A 20,271-nucleotide genomic window follows, 5' to 3' on the forward strand; every position below is an offset into this window, starting at 1 on the left:
GGCAAGTAGTAGGTCTTATTTGAGAGCTGTTTTCTTCTCTTTAATGAGTGAATGAAGTGTTATTACACTAATAGTGAGTACATATGAGCCTCCAAGTGAAGCAGGTAAGTTCTGCTGCCTCAGGTTTGACAGTAAATAGACTTTTGGTAAAACTCGTAGCTTCGCTCCACCGCACCGTGTCATCCACCTGGCCGTACCGCTTAGCGGAAGGGGCGGAGCGGTGCCTAATTCCGAGAGTCCCGTCACCCACAGGTGGCACTGCTCTGGTTTCTCCCAGGCCGGGGTTGTCCGAGCCCTCGCGGGGCAGTGTTCCTGGGGCAGGAGGCCCGGCCTGCTGAGGCCCAGCGCCGGGGTCGAGAACAGGAGGGACCGTCCTGCGACTTCCCCGCCACTCTGGGTGGGTGGCGGCAGCAGGGACCCGCGTCCCTCCCACTCAGGCCTACGGTCTCAGAAACGCCGGCCCGGCGTGAGAACCGGTTGCCGGGGACCAGAGCGCGCCGGGGCGGAGCGATCGGGGACAGGCGGGGCGGGGCCGGCGCGCCGCCGGCTCCGGGTCCGCCGCGCGGGAGGGACTTCGCACCGCTCGGGGCTCGGCGCGGCCAGCGCGCTCCAGCCAGGTGAGGACGCCGCGGGCGGGCAGGGGCGGCCGCGGGACTGCGGGACTCCGGGTGGGGCAGGGACCGGGACACGCGCAGCGGGAGGGGGCTCCCGCAAGCCCAGTGACGCTGGCTGGACCAGAAGGGACCTCTCCGCTCCGCGCCGCCGTGAGCGACCCCGTCCTCTCCGGTCCAGGAAGAAGGGGCAGGTGCGCGCCCCGGCGGAGCCGCGCCTTCCGGGCTGCGGCGCCGGCCTCTCCCGGGAGCTCCCGCCGGTTTCCCCTAGCGCCCCGGGGCAGAGGCAGCGCCGCGGCAAGTTCTGCGTTGGCTCGCGTCTCAGCGGCGCGGCGAGGTTGATTGCTCCTTTCCGACTGGGCAGCAGCTCGGTCTTGATTGAAAGTTGGCAGAATCGGCGCAGACATTCCACAGTTGCACGTGTCTGCGTGCCTCACCCCACCACCGTCACTTAAAAAAAGTGTGAAATTTTGTTTGAATCTTGAAGACAGGAGTTCGTTTGAATACATGTATTAGAAAAAGTAGGGCCTTGACCTTGGAGCGCGCACTTTCCCTTGGATCCTAAATTTCCGTTTGTTCGAATTTTTTTTTTCATGGGAGACTAATAAACTTCGGAAACAGTCTCATCTAGTGCCATTCTTTGGAAACTGCAATATTTGATTAGAAGGGTTGATTTCAGTGTTAACTTGGAGCAACAGGATGGCTGGTGGCTAAGTGGATTTGCAGGTTATCCAAAATAGTTAAGGGTTTTGAGCATATACCCTGTATTTTTCCAGTGAGTGCCCTTTTTCCTCTTAGGAAATTCTGAAAATTTACTGTCTTTAAAGATGATTCTTCCTTAAAGAGCTGGGGAGGGAAAAAACCCAACAAGTGGTTTCCCAAATAAGTTTAGGATTTAACACGTGACACTGGTAGCAGCTTGGCAAGAATCGCATGTAGTGTGGAATGTCATGAGTATATGGAGGGAGGTGTGTATAATTTTTTAATTATCTATTTGAAAGTATATTTTAGTTTTGTTACATATTCATTTAGGGAAGACCTATACCTTTGCTCATGTTACTGTTAATCTGGTTAATATATGACTGCTCTTGCCATCTGATGATGCTTACTGCTGTGTGTTTATGTTAATAATTTTGATTCTTTCCACAAAGGTGTGTACATTTTTTATTTGTGGAACTGTACAGGCAAGTGTTGTAAGCATGCAACTGTTCTAGTTGGTAGTACCTTTGCCACACATAGGTCCTTGAACCAAAATTTTCATGCCTTCCCAAATAGGAAAGAATATAGTACAGATTGTATGCTCTAGCACTTTCAACCTATTTACCTGCTTATTCTATACCCAGATAGTCATCATGTTTCCTCAGCATCTGGTTAACAAATGGGAAGGGGATGTTTTATCAAATTGTGGTAAAGGTCAGGGAATACGATATTTGGTCCCTGAAGTTAATCTTTTTTTAAATTTTTATTTTTTAAAAATTTTGGTATCATTAATGTACAATTAATTACATGAGCAACATAATGGTTACTAGACTCCCCCTATTATCAAGTCCCCACTACATACCCCATTACAGTCACTGTCCATCAGCATAGTAAGATGCTATAGAATCACTACTTGTCTTCTCTGTGTTATACTGCCTTCCCCATGCACCCCCTGCCCTACATTATGTGTGCTAATCGTAATGCCCCTTTTCCCCCTTCTCCCTCCCTTCCCACCCATCCTCCCCAGTCCCTTTCCCTTTGGTAACTGTTAGTCCATTCTTGGGTTCTGCGACTCTACTGCTGTTTTGTTCCTTCAGTTTTTTCTTTGTTCTTATATGCGACAGATGAGTGAAATCATTTGATTCTTGTCTTTCCCCACCTAGCTTATTTCACTGAGCATAATACCCTCTAGCTCCGTCCATGTTGTTGCAAATGGTAGGATTTGTTTTCTTCTTATGGCTGACTAATACTCCATTGTGTATATGTACCACGTCTTCATTCATCTACTAATGGACACTTAGTTTGCTTCCATGTCTTGGTTATTGTAAATAGTGTTGTGATAAACACAGGGGTGCCTATGTCTTTTTGAATCGGGGATTCTGTATTCTTAGGATTAATTTCTAGGAGTGGAATTCCAGGGTCAAATGCTATTTTTATTTTTATTTTTTTTGAGGAACGTCCATACTGCTTTCCACAATGGCTGAACTAATTTACATTCCCACCAGCAGTGTAGGAGGGTTCCCCTTTCTCCATATCCTCACCAACATTTGTTGTTGTTGTTTGTCTTTTGGATGGTGGCCATCCTAACTGGTATGAGGTGATATCTCATTGTGGTTTTAGTTTGCATTTCTCTGATGACTAGTGATGTGGAGCATCTTTTCGTGTGCCTGTTGGCTATCTGAATTTCTTCTTTTTCTTCTTTGGAGAAGTGTCTGTTCAGCTCCTCTGTCCATTTTTTAATCAGATTATTTGGTTTTTGTTTGTTGAGGTGCGTGAGCTCTTTATATATTTTGGATGTCAACCCCTCATCACATATGTCATTTATGAATATATTCTCCCATACTATCGGATGTCTTTTTGTTCTATTGATGGTGTCCTTTGCTGTACAGAAGATTTTAGTTTGATATAGTCCCACTTGTTCATTTTTGCTTTTGTTTCCCTTGCCCGGGGAGATATGTTCATGAAGAAGTTGCTCATGTTTATGTCCAAGAGATTTTGCCTATGTTTTTTTCTAAGAGTTTTATGGTTTCATGACTTACATTCAGTTCTTTGATCCATTTTAAGTTTACTTTTGTGTATGGGGTTAGACAATAATCCAGTTTCATTCTCTTACATGTAGCTGTCCAGGTTTGTCAACACAACACCAGCTGTTGAAGAGACTGTCATTTCCCCATTGTATATCCACAGCTCCTTTATCATATATTAATTGACCATATATGCTTGGATTAATATCTGGACTCTCTATTCTGTTCCACTGATCTATTGGTCTGTTCTTGTGCCATTACCAAATTGTCTTGATTACTTATTGTGCCTTTGTAGTAGAGCTTGAAGTTGGGAAGTGAGATCCCTCCCCCCTGCTTTATTCTTCCTTCTCAGGATTGCTTTGGCTATTCAGGGTCTTTTGTGGTTCCATATGAATTTTAGAACTATTTGTTCCAGTTTGTTGAAGAATGCTGTTGATATTTTGATATGAATTGCATTGAATCTGTAGATTGCTTTAGGCAGGATGGCCATTTTAACAATATTAATTTTTCCTACTGAAGAGCATGGGATGAATTTTCCATTTATTAGTGTCCTCTTTAATTTCTCTTAAGAGTGTCTTGTAGTTTTCAGGGTATATGTCTTTCACTTCCTTGGTTAGGTTTATTCCTAGGTATTTTATTCTTTTTGATGCAATTGTAAATGGAATTGTTTTCCTGATTTCTCTTTCTGCTAGTTCATTGTTAGTGTATAGGAATGCAACAGATTTCTGTATTTTAATTTTGTATCCTGCAACTTTGCTGAATTCAGATATTAGTTCTAGTAGTTTTGGAGTGGATTCTTTAGGATTTGTTATATACAATATCATGTCATCTGCAAACAGTGACAGTTTGACTTCTTCCTTACCAATCTGGATGCCTTTTATTTCTTTGTGTTGTCTGATTGTGGTGGCTAGGACCTCCAGTACTATGTTGAATAAAAGTGGGGAGAATGGGCATCCTTGTCTTGTTCCCGATCTTAAAGGAAAAGCTTTCAGCTTCTCGCTGTTAAGTATAATGTTGGCTGTGGGTTTGTCATATAGGACCTTTATTTTGTTGAGGTACTTGCCCTCTATACCCATTTTGTCGAGAGTTTTTATCATGAATGGATGTTGAATTTTGTCAAATGCTATTTCAGCATCTATGGAGATGAGCATGTTGATGTGGTGGATGTGTCCTTTTTGTTGATGTGGTGGATGATGTTGATGGATTTTCAAATGTTGTACCATCCTTGCATCCCTGAGATGAATCCCACTTGATCATGGTGTATGATTCTTTCCATGTATTTTTGAAGTCGGTTTGTAATATTTTGTTGAGTATTTTTGCATCTGTGTTCATCAGGGATATTGGTCTGTAGTTTTCTTTTTTGTGGTGTCTTTGCCTGGTTTTGGTATTAGAGTGATGCTGGCTTCATAGAGTGAGTTTGGGAGCATTTCCTCCTCTTCTATTTTTTGGAAAACTTTAAGGAGAATGGGTATTATGTCTTCTCTAAATGTCTAATAAAATTCAGTGGTGAATCCATCTGGTCCAGGGGTTTTGTTCTTGGGTAGTTTTTTGATTACTGGTTCAATTTCATTGCTGGTAATTGAAGTTAATCTTTGACAGGATGGTTGGAAGGGTTGCGAACCGTGTCTGGCCCCTCTTATGCTTGGGGAAGAACTGTTGGTCTTCTTGCCTCCCTCTGGTTATTCAGAGTGGTGGCAACCTGGGCCTTGGACCTCCAATCACACCTACAGGTTCCTCCAGGTTAACTCTGTTGGTGCTTTCCTGCCCCAGCTCTTCCACCCCACTCCACCCCTCCCTGGATTCCCACTCCTAGGGAGAATCACCTATTGTTCAGGGCAGGGAGTCTTAGTCCACGTAGTTGACAGGGGTGTTGACGCTTACCCTGGTGCTGTGTCCCCCGTGGATTTTCAGTAAATGCTGTTGATAATAGTGTCACTTGTTTCAGACCCCTTATTATGCTGGCCTCTTATCCAATCTACACAAGCAAAGTGGAGTAACTGAAGTTGAACTCAGTTTAATTGCTTTGGGGGAGCCAGCTGCCTTAGCTGGATTAGGGTCATAAATGGGGCATTCAGGGTTGTTAGAAGGAGTGAAATGGCCCATGGTCACTGAAAAATTGCCCAGGATCATGTGATTACAACATGAGAATAGCTCTGTTGAAAGGAACCCTAGAGGGGAGGGGCTTAGTGGTTGGCTTTACCTCTGAACTTGCCTCCACCTGAGCATGCCTTTTGTCTGTGCCTGACCTCAACCAGCCCTTCCTTGGACTGGATTATAACTGTCAACTTTCCCACTACATCTGACTGCTGAGAGCTCAGATGACCAAAGTGACTGTGGTCTAGACGTAGAAAATTACATTTTCTTTTGTTTAGGGGAAACAAGGATGGAATTATCCCAAACAAACAGTTATTAGGGAAATAATACTAAAACAAATACATGTGAAAATGTGTGGGCATAGAAGGCAATATATTTTTTATTTTGTTTTCCCCCTTTTTTTTTAGTTTTAAACTTTTAATCCAAGTTACATTTATTCATCTCCAGAAAAAACACTTGTAATTCTTTGAGCTGGCTGTTTTGGTACTTGGTGCTCATAGTTGATACTTCGTGAGTTTTTCACCTTGAAGCATTATCTGTTGACTTCCCACTGTGGAAGACGATGACTTGGCTCTCTTTTCTTCTAACCCCTAACATAGTCACAGCTTCCTTAATTTCCCATCCTTGCAGTAGTTAAATAGTCCTTTTGGTTAAATTAATATTCATAGTAAAGCCAAGCACAGCCTTTTGTTTTCCTTGGAGTTAATACTTGCTTTGTTTTTCAATTTGCTTAATTTTTTAAGGTACTCATTAATTTAATTCCAAACTCTATAAATCTCCCCTCAGATGTATCAGCATTCTGTCAATTTCATTTTCCTGAAGAAGCTGTCCCTGAGCCTAGCTTGCCCTCTACATATTGGACACAGTTGTCACCCTGAGAATCTCCTTTTGTCATCATCCTGGGGATCTTTGTCATCTGTCCTGTTACCTGTAGCACATGTCTTCCTCTATCTTGGTAGACTCCCTTGTTTTGGTACAACCCATCCTCAGGGAGCTTCCTGGAAAGATGCTTGCAATGTCTATTTTTTTTAGATAATGCATGGCTGAAAATATCTGTTTTCCACTGACAACTGATAGTTTAGAATTCTAGGATGGAAATTTTAAAGGCATTGTTCCATTGCCTTCTAGCTTGTGGTGTTGCTGTTGAGAAATTCAGAACTATTTTACCTCAGTTTTTGCCTGTAACCTGTGTACAGATTATAAACTTGCTCAGTCCTTTCTGAAGTTTATAGAATTTTCTCTTTGTCTCCATAATCCTGAAATTTCATGATGCTGTTCCCTGGTATGGGTCTCCTCTCATCCCTTGTGCTGGGCGCTTTGAATCCAGAAACTTAGATCCTTCATTTTGGGAAACTTTCTTGAACTAACTCAATGGTAATTTCCTCCTCTTTATTTTCTGTTATTTCTCTTTGAGAAACTCTTATTGTTCAGATATTAGCTATTTTGTTCTGGGCCTGTAATTTTCCTACCTTTTCTTTCCTAATATCTATCCCTTTATTTCTTGGTTCTGTATTTGGAGAGATTTTCTCAGTGTTATCATTTATTCCTTCCACTAAATTTTTCAGGATTGTAAACATATTTTTAATATTTTAAACTACAAGCTCTTTTTGTTCTCCGAATATATTTACATACATATTTGTGTGTGTGGTATGTGTATCTGTTTCTTTCTTGCTTTGTTTTATGGTTTCAGTGTGTTAATCTCTCTGAGGAGTTTAATTATTTGAAAGTTTTTTTCTTTCCTGGGCAGACTCAGTTTCCTCACATTGCATTTATCTGTTTATTTGTTTAGGTCCCTATCTTCCATATTAGAGGCTTTCCTCCTATTTCTTATACTCTTTGTTGTCTGCTCACATTTGAGTCAGGAATTAAAAAGCTGATGATGTGCAGGGGCTTGTTCACTGTGAACTGTAGGGTTATCTGATCTTTTATTTGGGAAAACTCCGGTGTTATTACTTCTTGGCTGGTGAGAGTCCCCAGAAAAGGCCCTCTCAGTCTTCCCTGGACAGTGGGGCAGAGCCTGGAAACCAGGTGGAGGAGAAGGCTAGAAGTCTCAGCATTTACATGTTCATATAAGACCTCTGTAGTGTTTCCAGTAAAACACCTGAGCCGTGCCTGATGTGCCCCACCCAGAGACCCTTCCTCGCCTTCTCTGGGGAGGGAGGAAACTCCATGTGCTTTTGCTGGGGATAAGAGGGGGCAGTCACCTAACAGCTCAGGGTGACTGAAGGGGTTTGGGTGACCCAGCTGCTTTTTGAAGAGGCTTCTAATCCTTTTTGTTTTAGCCCATCCTTCTCCCTGCAGAGGTTCATATTACCTTTATTTATTTAGCATTTTGGAGATTCTGTGGTATCAGTCAAGTTGTTTCTTGGCTTCCCTTCACTCCACTGAAATGTTTTTACATGGTCTCCTTTAATTTTCCCCATCCTTATAGGTGTATATGTTAAAACATCCCTTTATTGTTATTTTATTGGGCGTTCAGGAGGGAGAAGGTAGAGGGTTTTGTTCAATCTGCCCCTTGTGCCTAGAATATAGATTTCTTACCACCCTCTACTGAAAGACTAGTGTGGTTCAGTCATGGCACTATACTGCCATTTTCTGACCAGTCTGGCTTATTTTTCACTGAGCCCAGTTTGGACCTCAGATTCCTTCTTGTATTACTCTAAATACCCACTACCAATTGGTCACAGTTTCGTGGGCAGCAAAGTCTCTCCCTCGCTCTAGCTTGGGTAGTATATAGCTTACTGGTCATAGTACTCTTGTTCCTGTTTCTCGAATTCATTTTGTCTAGGAGGACTCATTCTGTCCCCTTGGCCTCTGACTACCCTACCTTTCCTACCTTTCGGGGAAGCTCAGCTTCTGTAGGTCTAATATTTTAATCTAACAGGTGGACCTATGTCATTGGCAGTTATGTGGCCTCAATGGAAGTTATCATATTTCCTTCCTGAGGCCAGGTTGTCACACACTTGCCTTACCACCAGCAGCATCCTCTCTTCCTGTTTCAAAGCTCATGCCCTTCTTGGAATGTGCACCAAGTTCCTGTTTCTGGCTGGGCTAAGCAGAGATGACTGACCTATCCTGCAACTTGTGGATGATCACAACTTTCCCAGCCCCAGTTTACCAGTTGGGTCATTCCTCAGGCTCCCTTAGTGTAGTGTACCTTCCAACCTTCTATCCCAGTAGCTTGACATCATCATGACTTTATGTTAACCTACAGAGGAATGACGGCAAGAGTCAACTTTCACTGCAGTAGGAAGAGCGTTGTTCCCAAACCATTTGTCTGACAGAGAAAGCAAAGCTCTATACTCCCATGATGGGGGCTGTGCATTGGGAATACAGAAGACACCAGAGCTGGCAGTTGCTCCAGTGGAGAAGGTACAGTAGTGACTTGTTTTCTGGAGGATGACAGCAAAGGATAAGATGTCTAGAAAACACTACTCAGCTGGAATCCATTAGTACCGCTATGAATCAAAGCTTGGCCAGCAGGAGTGCCTGCGGTGCTCATTCCTCCCTCTGTGGTTCCACAGGCGTCCTTGCCTTTGCTGAATAGAACCTCTGAGGCCATTGCAACTTCTCTTTTTTTGCAATACTGTTTTTCTCTAATGTGCGCTAGGTGCTTCACATAAGTTCTTCTTATCTTCTCAGCTGGATTGTAAACTCTCTTAGGGAAGAGCACAGTGCCTAATAAATACTTGATCAATGTACCAGTGAATTTCCAGATAATTGTGGATACTTGGCAGCTCAGAAAAAAATAGTATTTGGTAATTATTATCCAGGTTGTACCCAGTAGCTTAAATTCACTAAATTCTTTATTAGACTTCTACTTCACATTGGCTGAGTAGACTGCAGCATAGAGCATTCAATTTAAGTTTTCTCCAGCATATTGTTTCTCATGTTATTTAGAAATAGTCTTCATAGAGAACATTCTTGATATTATCATTATTATTACTTTCTACCCATAGATATATTTTCATTGCATAGTATTGTGATTGTCTTGGTTTTTGTGGATGGCTAAGAAGAGTAGCTAAGGAGGGAGGCAAGCATGTGCTGATTAGGATGTCCAATCAAGGAAGACCTCTTTGGAGCTCAGCAACATACATATTTTTTCTTTTTTAACTACAGTTGCCCCTAGAACAATGTAGGGGTTAGGGATGTCAACCCCTTGCTGTCAAAAATCCACATGTAAATTTTGACTCCCCAAGAAACTTAGCTACCAACAGCCTACTGTTGACTGGAAGCCTTACCAATAACATAAACAGTTGATTAATACATATTTTGTATATTATATATAATATATACTGTATTCTTACAATAAAGTAAGTCAGAGAAAAGAAAATATTTTTTTCAAATTGTGGCAAATTTCCAAAAAATATATTATTGTATTTATTGAAAAAAAAAATCTGTGTGTAAGTGGACTCACACAGTTCAAATCTGTGTTGTTCAAGGGTGCTGTCCTTTATTTTTTAAGTTTAAAAGCTTTTGAAATGCTTAGTTACAGAATATCCAAGTGACAGACTTTAAATGGTCATATGCTATTATATGAGATATTTATAATGTAGAATTCCCAAATATCCTAAAGCCTTTATCTTTGATTTTTGTGCAGCTCCAACCTGATTTAATAGGAAAAAATTTTAACTTCTCTTTATCCCAAATAGAGTTTCAACATCTTCTGTTAGTATTTCCTTAGAAACCCTCATGTCCTCATGTATCTCCCAACATCAGTCCACAAGTTGTGACTTCCCAGACTTCCCACATGAAAGCCCTGAAAATGAAATTGTGGTTTTTTTTTCTTGCAAAGGAGTGATTTCAAGGTTTATTTTTCTGACAATGTAATGTAAGCATGCAGTAAAGTTAGTTTTTACCATTGGAGTTGTTTTTGTTGCATAGAAGGCAGTTGGCTTTCTTTTTTATTTTCTGCCTTGAGTGGTAAAATGCTTGATCCTTTACTCATGCAGAGAAAGAAATAAAGGGTAACTGAGTTGTGAATGTTGTTAGATACATACACCTAGGTATGAATGCTTTTAATTTTTAAAGGCTTGTCAACTTATTTGTCACATATTTAAGCCAGTTTCAGAAGAATTCTTGTTCACGGGTTCTGGAATCATAGCTGAGTTTTCTCGGGCTCAGAGCTGGTGACACATCTTCCTGCTTCCCACAGAACTGCCACTGAGATTCTCCAACTTCCTGTGTGTCCTTTGAACTCTTTCTGCCATCATTTAAAGAAAAAAATTCATTTTATAGAGTTTTATATATTTGTTGCTAGAAAATATAAACAATGCTGAACCTGACAAAGAAATTAAAAATGATCCCAAAACCATTTGAGAGAGAATTTTGGCGAACCCCTTCTCAGTCATCTCTATTATCATTTTACTTTTTAGAACTCTTTGGCAACTTTGTAGAAAATAATTAACCTAAGGAGGATTGTGTGAAACTGTTTATGTAACTCCAAATTCTATAATCTGCATATTTATATGCAGTTACTTTATGAAGTTATAATTAGTTCAGGCATAATGTTCTTTAGGTAAAATATCATATAGACATTTTCTTGTAGGAGTAATTATCATTTTTAATAGCTGGGTGATAGTTTGTCATGTTAACATACAATGGTATTTTGAATCACTCCCCAAATGTTTGGACTTTTTTTTTTAAGTCAGTAATGTTGCTATACTTTTTTCTCTTTGGGGATTATTCCCTTGGGGAATATTTTTCAAAATACTACTCTGGGATTATGGATTTCTAGCTTCTGCTAATTATTGTTAGAAGGACACAAATTAATAATTTGGAAAAGTTTGCTAGCTATATAAAGTTAAGGTTTTCATTTGTAGACGTACATTCTTGTTGGTAATGTCTATTACCTCATTTCATTTTGTTGAATGTCTTGTAGGAAAATTTCCCAGGGGTCAGTAATAAAAGGTTGAGAGGTGGTTATCTGTTGACCTCAGTATCTGGTCTAGGGTTCATGAACCTTCCCATAAGTGGGGGAGGGCATTATCTTCCAGAGGGAACTCCAACCCTCCACCCATTTCCCTGTTCCTGGACTGCATGAGGAATAGGAGGGGCAGGGCAACCAGCAACTTTGAGAATTTTGCCTTACTGTGATTTCTTGATAAAGAACTAGAGCAGAGTCAATTCCGATTGAGATTTTCCCCCTGACACCTTTCTGTCTGATATTTAAAGCCTGGGCTAGATTTCCAAGTCATCTATTAACTGGTATTATGTTCCCATGCCTCAGGTTTTCCAACCTATTAAACAACGCATAATTATACATAATTAATATTCCACTTCAGAAAGATTTCACGGCTTGATGCTTGTAAAGGGCTTTGAACTTTTCTCAGAGTGTTTTATACACATTCATGAATAATGAGATGGCTTGTGTTATTTGGCAAAGGGTATCTATAGCATGCTCATTTTAGAGATGAGAAAAGTGAGCCTCATAGAGGATGACGGCTTGCTGAAAATCATAGTGTAAATTTAATGCACTATTGCTGGAATTTTTATTGGAGTTTATGGATTAAGTGGAATTTAAAATAAATTCTGCGTGAGTGTGTATGTTTCAGGAAAGTGGGTTTTACAGATCTTAAGCAATCAAAACCTTTTGAGGGGATAGCCTATTCCTTTGTAAGGGGGAATCATGTTTGACAAATTCACTAGAGTTCTTAAAGAGCATTAAATAATTAGGGAAGCTGGGATAAACTGTGATTTTCAAAGTGACTTTGAAAGGACTCCACTCAAAGGCAGATAAATAAATCAAGTCAGTGGGAGGTTTGAAGAAATACTTTTACAAATCAGGAATCAGAAAGCAAAGACAGAACAAAGGCATGGCATAGATGGACATTTCCAGGATACAACTGTAAATAAACTAATTATTTTTTAAAAGTAAACAATGTAGAGAAGGGAGTACACAATGTAAACTCCAAGTTTACAGTCAACATGAACCTGTTGGGACACTGCAAAACCAAACTGCTGGTCTCAAGTCTATGCAGAATGGCAGGGAAGTGGTAAAGAATGCATTTAGGTAAAATAAATCCATCCATAAGTGAAGATGGGTAGCCCAGTTTTTTTACTCAAGAAAGAGATGCAGATATTACTGTAAATTCTTAACTGAAGGCATTCACTAAGTGTATGACTTGAAACAAAAAAGCTAACTAGATCTTAGCTGTTGTTGCAAGTAATTCAGAAATGCCATCTTACCTGTTTTCATGATGCTTCAGTCTTTATAGACATAATGGACTTAGAGAAGAGCAAATATATTTGTTCATGGTATAAAAGATTGAGCAAACTTCTCCCATTCAACTCTTTGGTCTCGATAGGTAAGGCTGAGATGATGTGGACAAGGTGTGCCCTCATATACCATTGTTGAGGAAAAGATCACTGAAGTCAGCCTGGGAGACACAGCCTGTATGAATAGAAGTGTTCCAGGGCCTATAGTCATGTGAAGGTTTTATATCCTTGAGGAGACAGGTAAGAAAGATAGAATTTTAAAGGGGTATATTTCATTTACATAAAATATATGATGCCTCAAAAAAAGGGTGGGAGTCAGAGATACACCTTGGCACCAAAGGGAATTAAAGGACTTGGCAGACATTCTTGCTTATCTTGGGTCCTTGAGCAGAAATCCAGACACTAGAGAACAGATGTGGTGGTAGATACATTAAGTAAGAGATCGTATTACAAAGTTAGAAAGTTTAAGTTCTCTTGGGGGGTCATTTTGAGACTCCCAGAGTTATGAAACCTTCAATACTTAGGCTTTGGAAATAATGGTAGTCCCTAAGGTCCTAGTATGGTGGCCAGCTTTCCTTTAGTTCACACTATGGTGAGCTAAGCTTAATGATACAGGGAGACCATTCATTGGCACCTTCTTTATTCCCCAGTAATGCCCCACCTGCCCCCAAATGGTTAATGGTTTTTGAGCACATAAAATATGCCAGGCTTCATGGTAAACTACATGGATTTATGTGGATTATCTTATTTAATCCTCCTGATAATCCTACGAAGTGGACAAGATTATTTTTAGAATTTTACAGATAAGGAGCCCAAAGCTCAGGGAGATTCAAGGTTCGGTTGAGTGGTGGAGCCAGAATGCAGAACAAACAATACAGTCTGACTCCGAAGCAGACTCTTAGAGCTCTGCTGAGCGGTACACACTGAGCTGTGCTCCTCTCCCTCTCTACCAGGTTGGAAAACCTGGAAGAAAACAAACAAAAACAACAGTTTCCTCTGGTAACCCCCTTAACACCGACCCCCTTAACCCTTTAGCGCCCAAGATGTCTTTGCAGCAGCACTGTTGAATAGAAATATTCTGTGAGCCAGGTATGTAATTTAGAAGTTTGTAGTAGCCACGTTAAAAAAGCAAAACGCACCAGGTTAAATTAATTTTAATAGTACATTTTGTGTAATCTGGTATATAAAAAATACAATTTCACCATGGAAACACATAAAAAATATTAATGAGATACCAGAGACAAACTCTGGAGCTTGATGTGAGCAATGCAGTACAATGCAGTACAGGATCTTACGCAGTGTAGTGGGTAAAGTGAAATGTAGCCCTACCAAACCATAAAGTTGTGAGTGATGGAAAACTATTGTATACTGCTTCAGTTGTAAATTTTAAATTGAAATTAATTAAGAGATAATTAGTTCCCCAGTTCCAGTAGCCACATTTCAAGTGCTCAGTAGCTCTTTGTGGTGACTAGCTGCCAGCTCTATTGAAGACTGCAACTCTTATTGCAAAGGTTATTTTCTGTCTTGAAGGCCCAGGGACTCCCAGATAATCCATCTCCACCTCTGTCCTCTGACCCGTCTCAGCCCCTATCTCTTCTTCCCTGTCTGTGCCCAGGGCTACCTTGTACCGTTGTTCAGGTTACACTGTAGAACTCTAGGATATCTTTCACATTGTAGTTCTAGTAGATTTGTTTATTTACTGTGATGATTTTTTGGAAAATGGAAGTAAGGTTTTTAAAGGAAGAGACACTTTTTCTTAATTCATGCAAAGACATTTTTTAGGTGGATGGTGGTGGCCCTTCTGTTCCTTCTTAGCATCCCACCAGTTGGACCTAGGCACTGTTCACTCCTACATTCAGCACCTTGCCAGTGCCCGCAGTCCTTGGCTGAAAGTAACGCAACAGCTTCAGTCAACCTCTGCTCCTCCCAAATGATGCCACAAAGCCATAGTCACTCTTGATGGTAGTTAACTATCCCCAGTGCCTGGCACACAATAGGTGCTCAACATATTTATTGATTTGAGTTGTTACCTCAGTGTTCACTTGGGTCTCTGTATTGTGTCCTGAGTTGCCCTTAATGAAATTTGACCCAGCACTGATTTATCCAGGTGCTGACATGGCTGTCTGTTTCACTGAGTCACAGCTCACCCTTCCTGTAGTACCCTTGTTCTAAATAATAATAGTTGTCGTTATTGTTATTATTACTAATAATAGCTACCATTTATTGATTACTTTGTGTCAAGCATTGTACTCAGCAATTTATGTGCACTATTTCATTTTATTTCCCCAAACATCTCAAGGATGTGGGTACTGTTATTAGTCCCATTTTATAGGGAGGAAACTGAGGCACTGAGAATTTAAGTAATTGACCTGAGGTCACACAGCTAGTAAGTGTCAAAGCTGAAGTTTAAAACCTGTTCTGACTTCAAAGCCTTTCTGTGCTGTAAGTGCAGGACTGGCCTTCTCTTTTGGTATCTGGGGCCTGACTGACAAGTGACCACACTGACATGGACTTACTATTTGTTTGCCCAGACTTCCTTCCTTTGGGGAACTTCTCTGTTCCCAGCTCATGTAGCTTGAGTGGGGTGGACACGAGCCCAGGGGTGGTCAAGTGCCTCAGCTTTGGCCAGTCTGAGATGAGCTTCCATCTGACCAGGTGATTGGCTCAGAGGTTAGCATGTGACCCAGGCTTGCTCAGGCTCCTTTTCTGCGCCAGTTTAGGAAAAGAGGCATTCTTTTCCTCTGCTACTGGTGTGAGGTAACCTGGAGCTCCTGGTTTCTGTCTTTCCCTGCTGCATGAAGGAAGCTGCTTGAAGTGGGAACGAATGAGTGAGGATGGCATGCAGTGAGAAGCAATAGTGAACAATGCTGTGAGCACAGACAGCACCATTTGAACTCCAGGATTCAGATGTGCCTGAAGCATCCCAGGACTTCTCAGTTATGTGAGCCAATACATTCCTTTTGTTGTTGTCTGCTTGAATCTAGTTATGTGCAATCGAAAGAGTCCTGCCTAATATGTACACTTTTCAAAATATGAGGATTTTTGTCTTGGAGTCCCCATTGACATTCTCTGTTTGCCCTTCGGTTGAGCCCACTGCTTCTTGGGCCTGGGCGCCTCCTGTTGCCTGCACTGTGCGTGGAGGCCTGTGATCCCTGCAGATTCTGTGCCTGTTCAGCTCGCTTTTAGGTCCGGAAGCCCTGCCTTGGTGAAGGGAGACGCTATGCCCACTCCCTCACCCTGTCTCCCATGGCATAACCCACACACAGGGAGAAGGGTTGTGCCCTAAGTGGAGCATTAGAGAAATCTGTTCTTTGTAGACATTAGAAAAATTACTCATCAACCTGCTTTTGAATGCTTATCAAAGACTGTTGAATGATAAACTCATCTGGCCTCTGACACCATCCTGGATCCCAGCCAGTTTAGATTAAGGCTTTGCCTCTTATCCCCACTTCTCTTGGCTTCCAACATTTCTGATCAGCAGTCTTGGTGCTCTTAACTCCCCTATCATTCCGAGCTTCCATCCTTGTCCTGGCTTCCTTCCCAGATCTTTCCGGAGGCCCTCTGAGGGCATTGTTCCATTGTGAATCAGCTCTCCCATGCTCCAGCCTCCTCACACAACGGGAACACTCCCTTCCCTGCAGTTCTCTGCTGTAGCCTTGCCCTGGCTTCTCTCTGATACTTGTAAGTCACGTCAGAGCCTTTCTCTTTTGGAGTTCAGGCCATTCACACACCTACCATCTTGGTCTCTCCTCTTGCCACCAGCCTCTTGTTCATCCTTGCTGATAGGCTCACCTGATACATGTTCTTCTCTCCCAACTCTGCCACCTCTGCATTGATATATTCAACTAATTTTATGTGTCTGTGAGAAGTTGGACAATTGCCTTGGAGTAGTTAAAGGAGTAGTTAATTATGGCAGGAGTGAAAATAAGGGAGACTTTATAAAAGAGATTACCTTTTGATCAGGACCTTAAAAATGAATAGGATTTCAACAGGCGCTCTTCCACGCAGAGGGAACAACTCAAGCAATGGCTTGGAGATATGTAAAGGCCTGGTGTGTTTACTTGCTCAGGCACTTGGAAATAAGTGGTGGGAAGGGAAGAGGGAACCCAGATTACATTTGACATGATTATATTAAGATTAAGGAATGGCCCTAAGGAGCGTCCTGTGTGGAGAATGGGAGAGAAGGAACAGCCTTTATTATAAAAGGGAGAAGTACTTTGAAAACTTTTCAGAGGTGGGGTGATATAGTAAATTACAAGATTGAAACATTGTAAAAGGAGAAGAGAAGTAATTAAAACAGTTTAAGAAAGTTCATAAGAAGACTAAGGATGTGGACAGAAGGGATAACACAATGAAAGTATGAAGCTCGAAGAAAACAGTTGCATCCTAGATATGAATCAAATTAATTGGCCTTTTAATGACCTTATGTATAAAGAAGAAGATAACTTATTTATTTCATAATGGTAAAAATGACTTAAAGCATGTAAGCTTAAGATGTTTCTCAAACTGCTTTATGGAATACTACAACTCTGGGAGATGTTAATGAGGTTCAGGGGAAACAATGAGTTCTATGATCAAATAAGGTTGGGAAACACTGCATTCTGTATGATTCATAGAGCCCACTCGTGTAAAAGGCTCTGAGAAATGTACACAGGAAACCATTTTGACATTGTTTAACCCAGCTATTCCCAAATATGTTCATTCATTCATTCATTCAACAAGCATGGAGCAAACTCATACTCTGATAGTGTTTTGGGTACTGCTGGCCACTGGTCCTACAGTAGAGAATAAGTAACTTTCAGTTCTGGGAAGTTGGTGACTTATCCAAGGGCATCCAGCTAGTAAGTAGAGAACCAGAGCCTACACTCAGCTCTGCTGACTTTAGGTACCATGTTCATTCTATTCTTGGTGATAAGGTACAATTTGAAATGCCTGAAATTGAAAAAAAATTAGGTAGTCTCAACAGGTTGTGTGAGATACTATGCGTTATGCCAATTTAATCAATAATATCAAGGCTGACTTAGGTACTACCACCATCATTGTCATCACTTATATTGAGTAATTACCACGATCCACTACCATGCTAAACACTTTATATATTTTTTATTTGATTTTTACATCAACTCTATGAAGTAGTAATTATAACCCCATTTTATAAATGAGGAAATAATCTCAGAGAGGTGAGCATCATGTTCATATGTAAACAGCTAGGAAGAAGCAGAACAAGGCATCCATTCTAGGCTACTTTCAGAGCCCAAACTCTTAACTTCATTTTATATTAGGTGAAATATTTTCTGTGTTTCTGAAATTCCCTCTTGAAATCAATCTGTCTTTTCTCCTTTGCCATTTCAGCTTGCTTCACTCCTTCTCCCTAAAAAAAACCCTGCTCTCAGAGAGGATCTGATCAATCATTTATTCGGTAAGTCAAGTAGCATTCATCAAATACTTAAAAAGTATGCTATGTGTAGAACTATTTTAGGAGCTAAGGATCCAGTGGGGAATATATAGACTAAGTTTCTTCTTGTATGGAGCTTTTAATCAGTGGTGAGAACACACAGTAAAAAAAACAACAACAAAAAAATGAAATAAAAAGTCATCTAGTGATAAGTATCATGCAAAGAATTAAAAAAGTTTGTATACTTTAGATTGGCTAGTCAAGGGAAGGCCTTTTTGTGAAAGTGACACTTAAACTGAAATTCGAGGTGCAAGAAGTTGTTGGCTAGACAAAGAATGAGAAAGAGCAGGTGGAATGCTTTTCTAGGTAGAGGGAACATCATGTGCAAAGACCCCACTGTGACATGAGTTTGCTGTCTTGAAGAACAGGAAGAAGGCTGGTATGATCAAATAATAGTGGGTCATCTGGAGAGTGGTGACTAGATGTGGGTGGACAAGTAGGTCATTTGCTAAGTTAAGGAGATTGGGTTTTAATGTAAGTACAGAGAAGCCATTGGAGGCTCTAAGCAGGACTGAGGACATGAACTGATTTTTTTTTAAAGGTTGTATTGATTGATGAATAGAGAACAGATTATAAGATAAGGAAGGAAGTAGTGAGACCTATTAGGAGAATTATGCAGTAGTCTGGACAAGGGATGCTGGTGGCTGTATCAGTTATTGCTACAGTAATGCCTTGTAACAAACATCTCATAAACTCAGTGGCATACAGTAGTAAAGACTTACTTTTGCTGGTGAGTTGATGCGGTGGCTGGGTAGTTCTGCTGGTTTGGACCAGGCCCAGCTGATCTTGACAGGGTTTGCCCATTTGTCTGTGATCAGCTGTGGGTCAGGAATAGAGCTCTGTCATGTATCCTGTGTTCTCTGTTGTGTTTGGGAGGGCCAGTTGACTGTTGAAGGTCTGCAGTGAGATATTCAGCTGAGATGGCTGGGACAACTTTGCTCTCTTCTGTGCTTATGTTATATCCCTTTAGTAGACTAGCCTGGGCTTATTCTCAGACTAGCTCAGTTATAGTCTCATGGTGATTGCAAAGAAACAAGAGAGGAGGTAGAAATAAGTAAGCAGATTTTTAAGTCTTAGCTTGTGTTAAGTTTGCTGTTGTCCCATTGGTCGAGGCAAGTTAAATGGATGTACACCCACAGTTAGTGTGGGAGGGCTTTGCCGAAGGGCAGGGATACAGACAGGTGTAAAAAGATACAGGGAGGTATGAAAATGTAGAGCCATTAGTGCAATTAACCTATTGCACTAATGGGAGAAGAGTGAAGTGGAGAGTTGAATATTCAAGCTTAGGATGTTTTGGAGGGGAAGTCCAGAGAACATGCTAATGGATTAGATTTGACATATGTGATAGAAGAATGAATCAAATGCAAACCTAGTATTTTGGCTGATCAGCTGGGGAGATGGTGAGGTCATTTACTCAGTGGCAAAGACTTGGTAAAGAGCAAGCTTTAGGGAGAGTATGTGATGTCCTGTTTGAGATACCTGTTAGATATTTAAATGAAGATGATAAGGTTTGCAATATGATGTATAAATCTGAGGCTCTTGGGAACATGGCTGAGGATGTAAATTTTGGAATTATCAACATATGGATGGCATTTGCAACCGTGAATGAGGAGAATGAGGGAGAACCATCCCTGAGGAGAATGTGTAGATGAAGCAGCAAAATGAGCCCAGAATAGAACCCTGGGTGCACACCAGTATATAGAAGTAAAGCAGAAAAATAGGAACCAGCAAAGGCAATTGAGAAGGAGCAGCTTCTAATATGGGAGAAAAATCCAGGAAACTGGTGTCACAGAACCAAGAGAAACGAACATTTCAAGAAGAGAATGGTCAGCTGTGTTGAATGTTGCTGGGAGGTTAAGTAAAATGAGAACCAAGACGTGACCACTGGGTTTGGCAACAGGGAGGTCCTTGGTGACTTGAGAAATGCAATCTTAGTGGAATAGTGGAGATGGTGGCCCAGGGGGAGTGGTCTGAGGAAAGCACATGAGCAGAGATAGCAACCCTGATACCATCTTTCAAGAACTTCTTCTGTACAGGGACTCAGAAGTGACATGGTGATGGGAGGTGAATGTGCGTCAAGGGAAGAGTTATGTTTGGGAATGTAACTGATGCTAGTGTGCCAAAGGGGATGATCTAGTGGAGAGGGGACAGGTGCACCAAAGTGTTAGGG

General features: G+C 41.2%; 1 protein-coding gene across 12 annotated transcripts in view; it reads left to right on the forward strand.

The window, feature by feature from the left end:
* The first annotated feature begins 235 nt into the window (after nucleotides 1–235).
* The window catches only part of TEC (tec protein tyrosine kinase), a 147,008-nt gene continuing 126,972 nt past the window's right edge, over nucleotides 236–20,271 (forward strand). For 2 of the 12 annotated variants that reach the window (XM_073237647.1, XM_073237652.1), the window contains exons 1-5: nucleotides 236–617; nucleotides 8,643–8,800; nucleotides 12,736–12,886; nucleotides 15,448–15,587; nucleotides 17,999–18,065. The gene's annotated coding sequence lies outside the window, so the exon portion shown is untranslated. The remainder of the gene's footprint in view (nucleotides 618–8,642; nucleotides 8,801–12,735; nucleotides 12,887–15,447; nucleotides 15,588–17,998; nucleotides 18,066–20,271) is intronic. The other 10 variants (XM_073237648.1, XM_073237651.1, XM_073237650.1 and 7 more) reach the window with 6 other exon arrangements.

Source organism: Manis javanica, chromosome 5, assembly GCF_040802235.1.
Source record: "Manis javanica isolate MJ-LG chromosome 5, MJ_LKY, whole genome shotgun sequence".
Lineage (NCBI taxonomy): Eukaryota > Metazoa > Chordata > Mammalia > Pholidota > Manidae > Manis > Manis javanica.